We start from the raw sequence: 10,848 nt of genomic DNA on the forward strand, positions 1-10,848 counted from the left end.
GAATTATAAATGGGGAGGGCTGAACACTTTGATAGAATGGATTGAATGCTTTAGAAATATATTAAAGAGATGGACGGTAAGAAGGCAATAAGCGAATTTTTTTATGTTTTTATGTTAAAAATATGTGAACAGGGAGTAAAACGCGTATCATCTGGAAATTCCACAGGTGGAATCAGGTGCCAGGAAGAAGTAAGCATCTCCCGTTGTCTGGACACTCGTCTCATGACATCTTGTTCAGAAATTAAGTCTTATTAAGGCTTTTTTTAATATTTTGCCGAAGTTCTACGATTTATGAATGGGAAGACCTGAACACTTTGACAGAATGAATTGAATTCTTTAGAAATAGTTTAAAGAATCGAGTTGGCATTTAGTGAAGTCTTTAAGTTTTCGTCTCCACTAAATCGGAGATGATAAAGAAATAAGATGATCAAAGATATCGAACAGTGATCAATTTTAAAAAATAATGTAAATTTTGCAAATATGTGAATGGGCATAAAACACGTATCACCTGGAAATTCAAGGGTGGAATCAAGTGTCTTAAACAAGTAAGCATCCCGTGTTGACTGGACACGTTCTTCATGAGTCCTATATATTAAACAAAAAGACGGAATATTTCGTAAACAAATCTAGTATTAATACAAACAATAAGGATATGGAAATAACGAACAGTATTCAATCTCAACGTCCATTAAACAAATATACAAAACAAGAGCAGAGCAAACACGGACCTCCGAAACATAGAGGTGGGATCAGGTGCCATGGAGGAGTGAGCATCCCCTGCTGACCGGTCACACCCGCCGTGTGCTCATTGTCATAATCAGGAAATAACGGAAAAAATCCGTAGTCAATTCAGTGTATAAATAATGGACTAACAATTGGTATGAAAAACGTCAGTCAGCATTTCATTCAATGATAAATTGTATTTGCTGACAAGGTCATTGTATCGACCATAGAATTTACGAAATGATGACTTTAAACGAGACTGTTGATATTCTTGTTTCATCAACTTGCTTGTCAATAATTTACCTCGTTTAAGAAATTGTCATACGTAGAGCATGCTCTTGCGTATCGAATCAACTGAGATATAAATACTTCGTATGCAGGTGATGCATAAGTAAGGGAAGTTGACGATAGAAAAGTTAAAGTCATCACGTTTATCATATAGCTTGGTTGTTAGATTACCATTTGTGTCTTTTTCAAGTAAAATATCCAAGTATGAAGCAGATGTGTTGGACTCTGTGGTATCTTTTATCTCAAGCTCACCAGGATATATCGTGTCGACGTAGGAATGGAAATTATCATTATTAATTGACAATACGTCGTCGATATATCTAAATGTCGAGTTGAAGGCCACAGCAAGTGTTTTTTTCTTTTCACGCAAAGATTTTGCATAAATTCTGCTTCATATGAATATAAAAATAAATCTGCTAATAACGGAGCGCAATTTGTACCCATGGGAATTCCAATAGATTGTTGGAATACCTGGTCTCCAAAAACCACATAGATATTGTCAATCAGAAACTCAAGCATCTTCTTGATGTCAACTTCAGAGTACTTATGTGTACAATCAGAATCTGTTTTAACAAAATAATTTTTCAAATGACCAATGACGAGGTAAGTAAACTTACGAGTTCCATTTTTGTTGAAGAAGCAGCTGTCAATGATATCAAAAAGCCTGGATTTTAATTTGTCGTGCGGAATTGTTGTGTATAAAGTTGAAAAGTCGTAAGTTTTTATGCTGTTGATTTTTGTAAAGTCTTGTGATTTCAAATTGTCCAAAAGTTCTTTAGAATTTTTAAATATCCACATCTGATTTACACCACTTCTTGAATATATAGTTGTACAGTACTCTTGAAGTTTTTCCTTCACTACTGTCAATATTTTAGTGAGAAGTAACGAAAGAGGCTTGGTTGAACATTTACTGGAACCTGCAATGTATCTTTGTTTGTAAGGATTCTTATGAAGTTTCGGAATCCAATATATATAAGGTAGTTCAAATTCATTTTGGCTCTGTGGAATATTAAAAGTATTCAAAACTGACAGGTGATTTTGAAGGATTTCTTCCTTAGAAAGAGTAGTATATGTATAAGTAGGATTACCACTCGTAGAATTAAATCCAAGTTCTTCTAAAATGCAATTAATATAATGAGCCTTACAAACGAAGACAATGTTGTTACCTGCTTTGTCGGCAGGAACCAGTACGTACTGATCGTGTAATCTATCTAATTCTTTTTTCACTTCTGGTTTATTGAACACAGAAGGATAGATGGTTTTCATTTTGCCCCTCAATCTTTTAATACGTGACTTTAACATGGATCTGATACATTTAATCCATTCTGACAAGGTGTCAATGTCTTCTTTTTCATATCTAGCCCATCGTCTGGCGTAATTTTCAACAGAATCCATAATATTTATGAAATTCCGACGCAAGTTGAAGGATCAGGATTCCCTATATTTAGCACCTTTTAAAGTAAGTGATCTAAGGTCCTCATTACGAACTATATTTACGTCACCTGTAATAACGTGTCCAGCAGGACTATAGTTATAGGGCGAAGAAGAACATGAACACGAAAGGGGATTATTTTTCAGATAGTCGATATCCAGGCCATGTAAAGTATTTTTGTAATTGAAAAGTTTGGAAGCAATGGTCGATGTATATTTGTAGGAAATACAAGGCGTAGTCTTTAACTTGAAATATGGTGGAATATAAGACTGGACCCTTTTGTGATTAAGAATATTACTAATATTTACCGCGTCAATTCCTTTATTGGCATATTGAAGTTTAAGGAAAAGACGGATTGTTTTAGCTGCATTTTCTTCCGTGAAACGTGCGGGTTTAAAAAGCCTATGATGTGCAATATCCATAATCACAGAACCGAGCCTATATTCAGGTGTCGAGGAATCTAAATTTGGATGTTCCTTGGTCTTTTCAAGAAGACTATTTAAAAGTTTCAAAGGGACAGAGTAAAGTTTGGTTCGAATATGATGTAGACCTAACTGTTGATTTACATAAGGTAGTAATGAATCAAAAGAGACGTCGTGTATTGCAGGTTTATTGTACGAACGATGTCCATGACTACGCTTACGTCTCTCTGAGTATTGTTAAAAAGTCCCATCACATTTACATTATTACACTGTGGGCTTGTTAGATTTCCTACACTATCGACATTGTCATTACATCCATAGGGAAAGGCTGTCCCTAGTTTCCTAATCCAAACTTCTTCACGTTGTCTACGGAAAGGTGTACTCAAAGATGGACTATTTGTGTGGTGATAAATCTTTTCCAGAATTCTAACTTTCATTGATAAAATAGAATGATCAGGTGAATTAAAATGTTTATATAAAAGCTGCTGACCACCATGATTTATTTGAAATCGATGACCTGATATTCTTTTGTTAAGCGATCCCTTGGTTTCACCGACATAAATAAGTCCACACAGATTACATTCTATTCCATAGACAACATTAGAAGATTTGCAGTTCAGATTTTCCCAAGTTTTGGTATAGAAGCTCTGTCCAGTAAGATTACAATGAAACTGGTATAAAATATGTCGAAAAATATGAATCAGTGAAACTTTATATTTGCAGTGAGGCAATTTTTAATAAAAGTAACACAATGAGTCAAAATGATGCGTTTTTACGATATCTGTAGCATACAGAGAAAGACTTATGAAAAATTATGAGAATATAGCTAAGATATGACAATTAAACGGCAAGGAAAAAACTGCACAATATAAATGTTGGAAAAACAGCTGAGATCATGGTAACCATGAAAATTTATGCCACTTTTCTGCGCAAGCGTACAATTGGGAGGAAGAATTATTTAGCGATATTTTCGTTATGGGGCATACTGAAATTATTTTTACTTTTATTTTTTTCATAAAAATAGAATTTTAAGGTTCTGAAACCTGTAATTTTCTTAAACTTAATACTTTTGGGAATTAAACAAAATTAACATAGGTCATGCAAAAATTCTACGTTTGTCAATTTCCCCCTTTGTGCGTCACGGTTTCTCTTTAATTAATGATTTATCAATTCTTTCCAAATTTAATGTTGAGGAAGGATTGAAAGTTTCCACAAAATTCTTGATAATCTTTGACATGATAAACATACTTACACGAATTGCACTGATATATGTAGTGCAGGAATCAATTTCAGGGATAAGCCATGAGCTTTTTCTTCGAATCTTAATCATGCCCTCCTGTCCACGATGGTGCTTCCTGCTCATTTAATAATTATAGAATAATTTCAGGACGTATAAATCCACATTTTCAGCTTGTTTCTTTAAGTTGTTTAGTTTAATTAGAATCGGTACGTCGTAGAAAGTAAAAGAAGTAGATTTTTATTACAATTAACTAATTCTAGCGTACATGTTAATACATATTTTGTTTTGGGTTGCATACTCTTGAACATATGTTTATTTGGGGGGGGGGGCACTTCTGATCCCCTTACTTTTTTCTCCGTATAATCTGCTGTTTTTTCATATTTGTATTTTCAATTATGCGAATCCCCCTTATTTTTTTATATAATGTCAAAGTCAACACTGAAAAATTTCAGCATTTGAAAAAAAAAGTGCTAAAAATAAAAATAATATATTCTAGCATTTGAAAAAATCCGCCCTCCCTATATTCTCACAAACGAAATACGTTTACGTTTTTTTCTTCAAACTTTCTTTGGGAGTTGCCCCTCTTAAAATTCCTTGCTGCGGGTCTGTCTTATACTGATATATTGCTTCTAACTATTGGTGTAACCTGGAGGTAAAACTGAGTTCATTTATTCTCTGAAGATTCTACAATTACCTTATTCCTCATCAGTTCTGAATTAACTAAACTCGAATGTACCCTGCATTTCATTCAATATACATCATGTATGTGCCAAGAGAATACAAGGAAATTTTTGGAACAAAAATAGATTGTTTTATAAAGATCAGCCAAAATGATAAATAAGAAATGTTTATATATATAGTGTTTTCTTCCTCATGATGTGGGTTTTAACAGTAATTCGGTTATCTTAAATTTCCAGCTTCATTTTGTTAGAATTTGCTCATACTGTCAGAAGTAAATGAAGGCTCTCATATATAATGTGACCTCCTGCTCTTCTCCAATCGATGTATAAGTCAATTATAATATTGTTATTATTGCAGCCCGGAGGACGGGGTTGCTCTATACATATAAGTTTAAGTGTTGGTGTATGGGGATTGGGGTGGGAGTAGTTATGTAAAATTAAAGGTTTTCTAAACATTTTTCCCTTTATAAATTACAAGATACATAATATATTTACTTCCATAAATTGAATCTGTAAAAATATATATATATTTTTCATATTTAATATATTAAGTTACTCTACTTATCATTTACTATCGAAACAACGTCAGGTCCCCTTTTTAAGAACATCGAATTTTACTTCTCGGAAAAAAAACGTACTCTGCACAGTTCGTATTTTATATTCTAAAATTGAAAATTAATACATTTTTAGATATAAATGATGCGTGTGTCTAACTTCATATGCAGCCAACATTAACTTGAGGAATTGATAAAGTTTAAAATGGTATCGTTTTTGATTGATTTTTATCCGATTACAAGTTTTTTAAAAATATTTGAGAGACTCGTCTCCATCAATTAGACGCATGCCTTTTTACACATATCGAAGCGGTTTGTTGATCACGATTACTTTTCGTTGTTTTCTTTATATATTTCCCGGGCGACAATTGATGGTTACATCAATGTTTTCTTGTTATATTTTTATACAATACCACAGTGGAGCCCACAAAATCTCATGGAGTGACTTCTGTTTCCGTTTTTACTGAATCGGAGGTGGTTTAAGAGCTAGAAAGACTATCCGAACAAAATGTTATGGCTCCAGCAGACAAGCTTGTCACAATATAGTCTCTGTTTGTAGGGCTCATTATCACTATTGTATTTTATTTATACTCATATTGAACTTTCTAATGTAGAATTATTTCAAAATCTCATTCCATTGTTTTATACTATGAAACATCCTAGTCAACCAATATGGGTTCGATCAGCCCTACCTATAATTGATTTCTAATGTTTGGAAAAAAACATAATATCCTGCCTAACAAATATAGAAAGCTGGGTCAAACAAATATTCTATCAAGCCTTTATATTTACACTGCCTACTTAATTTCAAAATGTTAAATATTGTAAAGGAGAAAAAATTTAGAGGTACTACCAGGTATACTGTAGTATGTTTTAAAACTGTTGTAAATCAGATGTGGATCGAAAAAAACTCCAAAACACTTCATTTAAAAAAAAATAAAAACCACCATTTTTTCTAAGGTTATAACACCAAAACTTCAGCATTTTCTACGCTTTATTCAACCATTCCTCACTTTGGATTGAGAACTAGGATTTTGAAATCAATCATAGACAACAGCTTCTTCAGTAAAATTGAACTAGGAAACTTTTGTATCTTGCGACTGGTTCGCAAAAAATTACCTTGTTTAAAATCTTCGGATTGGAGATGCACATTGACACAATTAATTTAGTCTCTGAGGACTAGATTACCTTTTGTTTGAATTGTAGGAATTTCGATGGGCGCTAATTGTGCTTCTTTATTAACCGACCTGCTTTTATATTTCTACGAAATAAAACGTTTAAAAACTTCTATATTTTCAATTTCAATTCAATTCTTTATTGGCACTAAAGCACATATTTATATACAGGAATGTGTTGTTAGCCATATACATGTATTACAAAATATTATACTATTGTAAGCTTGTTTCTAATATCAAAACAGTCTCTGATATATAGACAGATTTGTTTCGTATATACAAAGTTATGTGGATTAAGCAAACAAGATAAGTTATTAAAATTTACTAACCTTGAATACTTATTTCTGACATTTTTATACACAGGACAATCAAGTAAAAAGTGTTTTTCATCTTCAACAATAACCCGGTAGTTTTACATTGGAAACAAAATCTATTTTCTCTAGGAATGACAGGATTACAATATCTACCTGTTTCTACATACAACTTATGTGCACTTATTCTTAACTTGGAAAGATAAGAAATTAAATTCTTATGAAGTGGAAAACACAAGTATGGTTGGATTTCCAGTTTCTTAGCATCATAGTTGAATAATGTACTATAAAATGACAGCTTACCGCATTGAGTATTGTTAATGGATTGGAGTTCAGAAAAAAATTTATTTTCAAAGAAATTTTTAAGTTTAGGACTAAAAGTTTTAAAATCTGTGTCAAAGTTAAAACCCAACATCTTCTGTATTGATTTTACACAACTTTGCCAACATTTTTTATTTTCACTGGCCAATCGAGTATCTTCCAAGCAAGCATTCTTGAGTAAGACATTGCAATTATTATTTGTTTTTGTTAATTTTTCCAATCTGGAATAATATTTAAAAGCAAGCTGGTAAATTTTGGTATGTACAGGGAAAACACCTAATTCAATTTTTGTTGCTAAGTTTGATGCTTTATTATGGACACCTAAGATGTTTTTCTAGAAGATAAAATTTTGGATTTTTTCAAAAGAAGTTTTATCAAAATTATTGGGATTTGTATTAAAATCAGAGATCCAAATTTCTGAGGAGTATGTTAAAATTGGAACAATAATTGATTCATATAGCTTTAACCACAAGCTGGGAGAGAGATTTGAGCCAAAGGGTAGTTTATGCTTTAAGGCAAAATAAGCTTTTCGGGCTCTGGCAGCAAGGTCATCACAAGCATGTTTTAAATTGCCATTTGATTGTAAAAATATACCAAGATATTTGTACTTATCAGTAATATTTATATTATTATTGTTATAATAAAATGCATAATATTTCTTTATTTTTCTTGTAGAGCAAATCATAACCTTTGTTTTTTCTAAGTTTACATGCAACTTCCATTCTATACAATATCTTGAAAGACTATCTATACAACTTTGGAGGCCTTCAGCTGACTCTGATAATAAAACAAGATCATCAGCAAAAAATAAGTGATTAAAAGTTAAATCACCTAAACATACAGGGTAGGTCATAACTTTATCAAAATAATTTTCAAAGTCGTCAACAAAAATATTAAATAAAGTAGGACTTAAATTGTCCCCTTGTTTAACTCCTAATGTAGTTTCAAAAAACTCACTATAATAATTTCCCTGTCTTACAGCACATTTTGTAGTAGAGTACATACATGTATGTTTTATAATATTGAAAAAATTTCCACCAATACCTTTTTTTAAAATCTTATACATAAGAGCTGGTCTAATATACAGTATCAAAAGCTTTGGAAAAATCAACAAAGCACAAAAATAATTCCTTCTTTTTATTAAACAGGTACTTGTTCATCAAAGTTTTGAGGATGAAAATATTATATGTTGTACGATATCCTTTCCTAAATCCTGCCTGAAAATGACTTAACAACCCTTCTGATTCTAAATAATTATTAAGTCGAGTTTGAAGGAGCTTTTAAAAAGTTTACCAAGACAACTTGTTACACTTAATCCTCTATAATTATTGCAATTTCCTGGATCTCCAGATTTATACAAAGTTGTGATTAATGAAGAGGTTCCATATTCTTGGCATTCTGCCATTTTGAAGAATTTTATTAAAAAGTTTAACCAGTACAGGCAGAAAAATATTAGAACTTATTTTAATAAATTCATTTGGAATAAGATCTAAACCAGAGCTTTTTCCAGCTAGATTTCAAGCTTGATATTCCTATTTTCACTTCTTTAGGTGTGAATAGAAAATCTAGGGGTTTGTTTTTGTCAACTTCACAATTAATATAATAGAAAGAAAACACTTTCTATCACAAAAGGCCTTCAATATCACATTAAGAAAAATACATGTAATTTTAAAAAAGAAATAAAAGTAAACTGTGCTCCTCAATATAATTGATGAAATATATGGAGATAACGAGGAGTATTCAAGTTCAAAAGTCCATTATTCAAACAATACAAATCAGAAGCAGAACAAAACATCAGAGCCATGGGATCACAACTGTATTTGTTGACAAATTGAGTAAGGACTTCAGCTTTTCCATTGTCAAAGAGGGATTCATGTAGTAATATCCTTTTTCACAATGCATTTGTGTTTACGTCACTAATTTTATTCGATACTCGTAGAGCATGTTCTTGTGTATCGAATCAATTAAGCATTGAATTCATATTTTGGGATGTCTTCGGTGCTATAACACACCTGGCCGTGCCGACAAATTGAATACCGCGCGTTAGCGCGGTAATTTGTCGGCACGGCAAGGTGTGTTATAGGACTGAAGACATCCCAAAATATGAATTCAATACTTGATATTTACATTCTTTAATTTTTTTCTGTTCATAATTGTTTATTTCGGTAATCTTTGATGTGAATTCAGCACCCTTCAAAATTGATGTGCTTTATAGACGTAAGAGCCGTTCGTGACGTTTGTGACGTCGTAAAGTTAAATAACACAAACGAACATTGCGAGGAAAAAAGTGACATATTAATTTTAAATCAAGATTTGTTGTATTTTTACGTTAATTCAACAGGGATATTTTTTTTAATTAAATTGTGTCAAACAATGTACAGTTTGGTGTTCATAAAGTATTGAAAATGCATATAGTTCCTACTGTGTATTCTAACGCGCGGTGACAAGGTTTCGCGTGTATTATAGAAATTTGAACGCCATGTATTTCTAATGGATTTCATAAAATAAATTACACTGGATGTAAATATTTTCAAACCGATGCAGCTACTGACGGATAAGTTAACGCTACAGGGAATTAAACGATGTTTTAAGTTTGTTTTGATTATTTATTTTTTGAAAATTATCCCTGTTTGTTATCCTCAATTTTTTTAACTCCCCAGAGAGCTTATTTAATTTGTTCTTTTATCGCACATGAACTTCAGGCACGTAGCAACAGTGGGGGCGAGAGGGGGCTGGCCCCCTTTTTTTCAAACATATCCTTCTATTACTGAAAATGTTCGTGGAAAAGCTGATCCCCCACTTTTGGCAAAAGGAAAGTGATATAAGGGTAATGTTAGTATTTATTCAGATTGATACTAAAAGAAGTTGGTGTTGAAAAAAGGTTGGACAAGACATCAGGAATTTCTGAGGGTCTGTGTTTGTAACTTATCTAAAGTTTATATTATTCGTCAAATTGTTTTGGCTTGATCACTGCTATTTTCTTGTCTTAATTTTTTTTTAAATATGTAGTCGAAATAATGACATTGACAACAAATACAAACTGTCATTAGGTCGAGTGCTAAAAAGGTTCTGCATGCTTATTGATAGGCCATTATTTTCACACTGAATTATCAAAGGATTTTCCTTTTATTCCAAAAACAATACAGATAATAGGGCGATATTTAAGGTTGACAGGGGATGTTTACTTATCCATGGCACCTGATTCTATCAATGATAGTCTTTGAAAGCCTTGTATGCATTTCTCCCTATCTGTATTGTTTAATTTGGCTTTTGAACTTGATAAACATGATAAATTTTATCTCGAATTAGGGAAACTATTAACTTAAGGATTTTCGAGTTTTGGCAAATTTCCTTTTTTCTCATTTCTAAGAAATGTAATTAGATATCTTACATTTATCTATCTTTTATATTAAAAATGTGATCCATCTTGTACCAAAATTTACAGAACTAAAGAACTGAAAATATGAAAGAAAAAAAAGATGAATTTCATTGAATACTCCTGAAAAGATTAAAGATTGAAGATTCTTCTATGCCCGAAGATACCTTGTTTGGACAATCCCAACAGAGACTTTTTCTCGCAATTTCATACCTATTTATTTAGAAAATTGTCCTAAAATCTATGTACATGAATTAATTTGATTTGATACAATCCAGGCTGTATGTATTTCGCACACCTATTCATCTTTTGTCCTTTCATAAAAT

This window comes from Saccostrea cucullata, unplaced genomic scaffold (genome assembly GCF_032062105.1).
Source record: "Saccostrea cucullata isolate Sc308-1 unplaced genomic scaffold, CSIRO_AGI_Scuc_v1 ctg16626, whole genome shotgun sequence".
Taxonomy (NCBI): domain Eukaryota; kingdom Metazoa; phylum Mollusca; class Bivalvia; order Ostreida; family Ostreidae; genus Saccostrea; species Saccostrea cuccullata.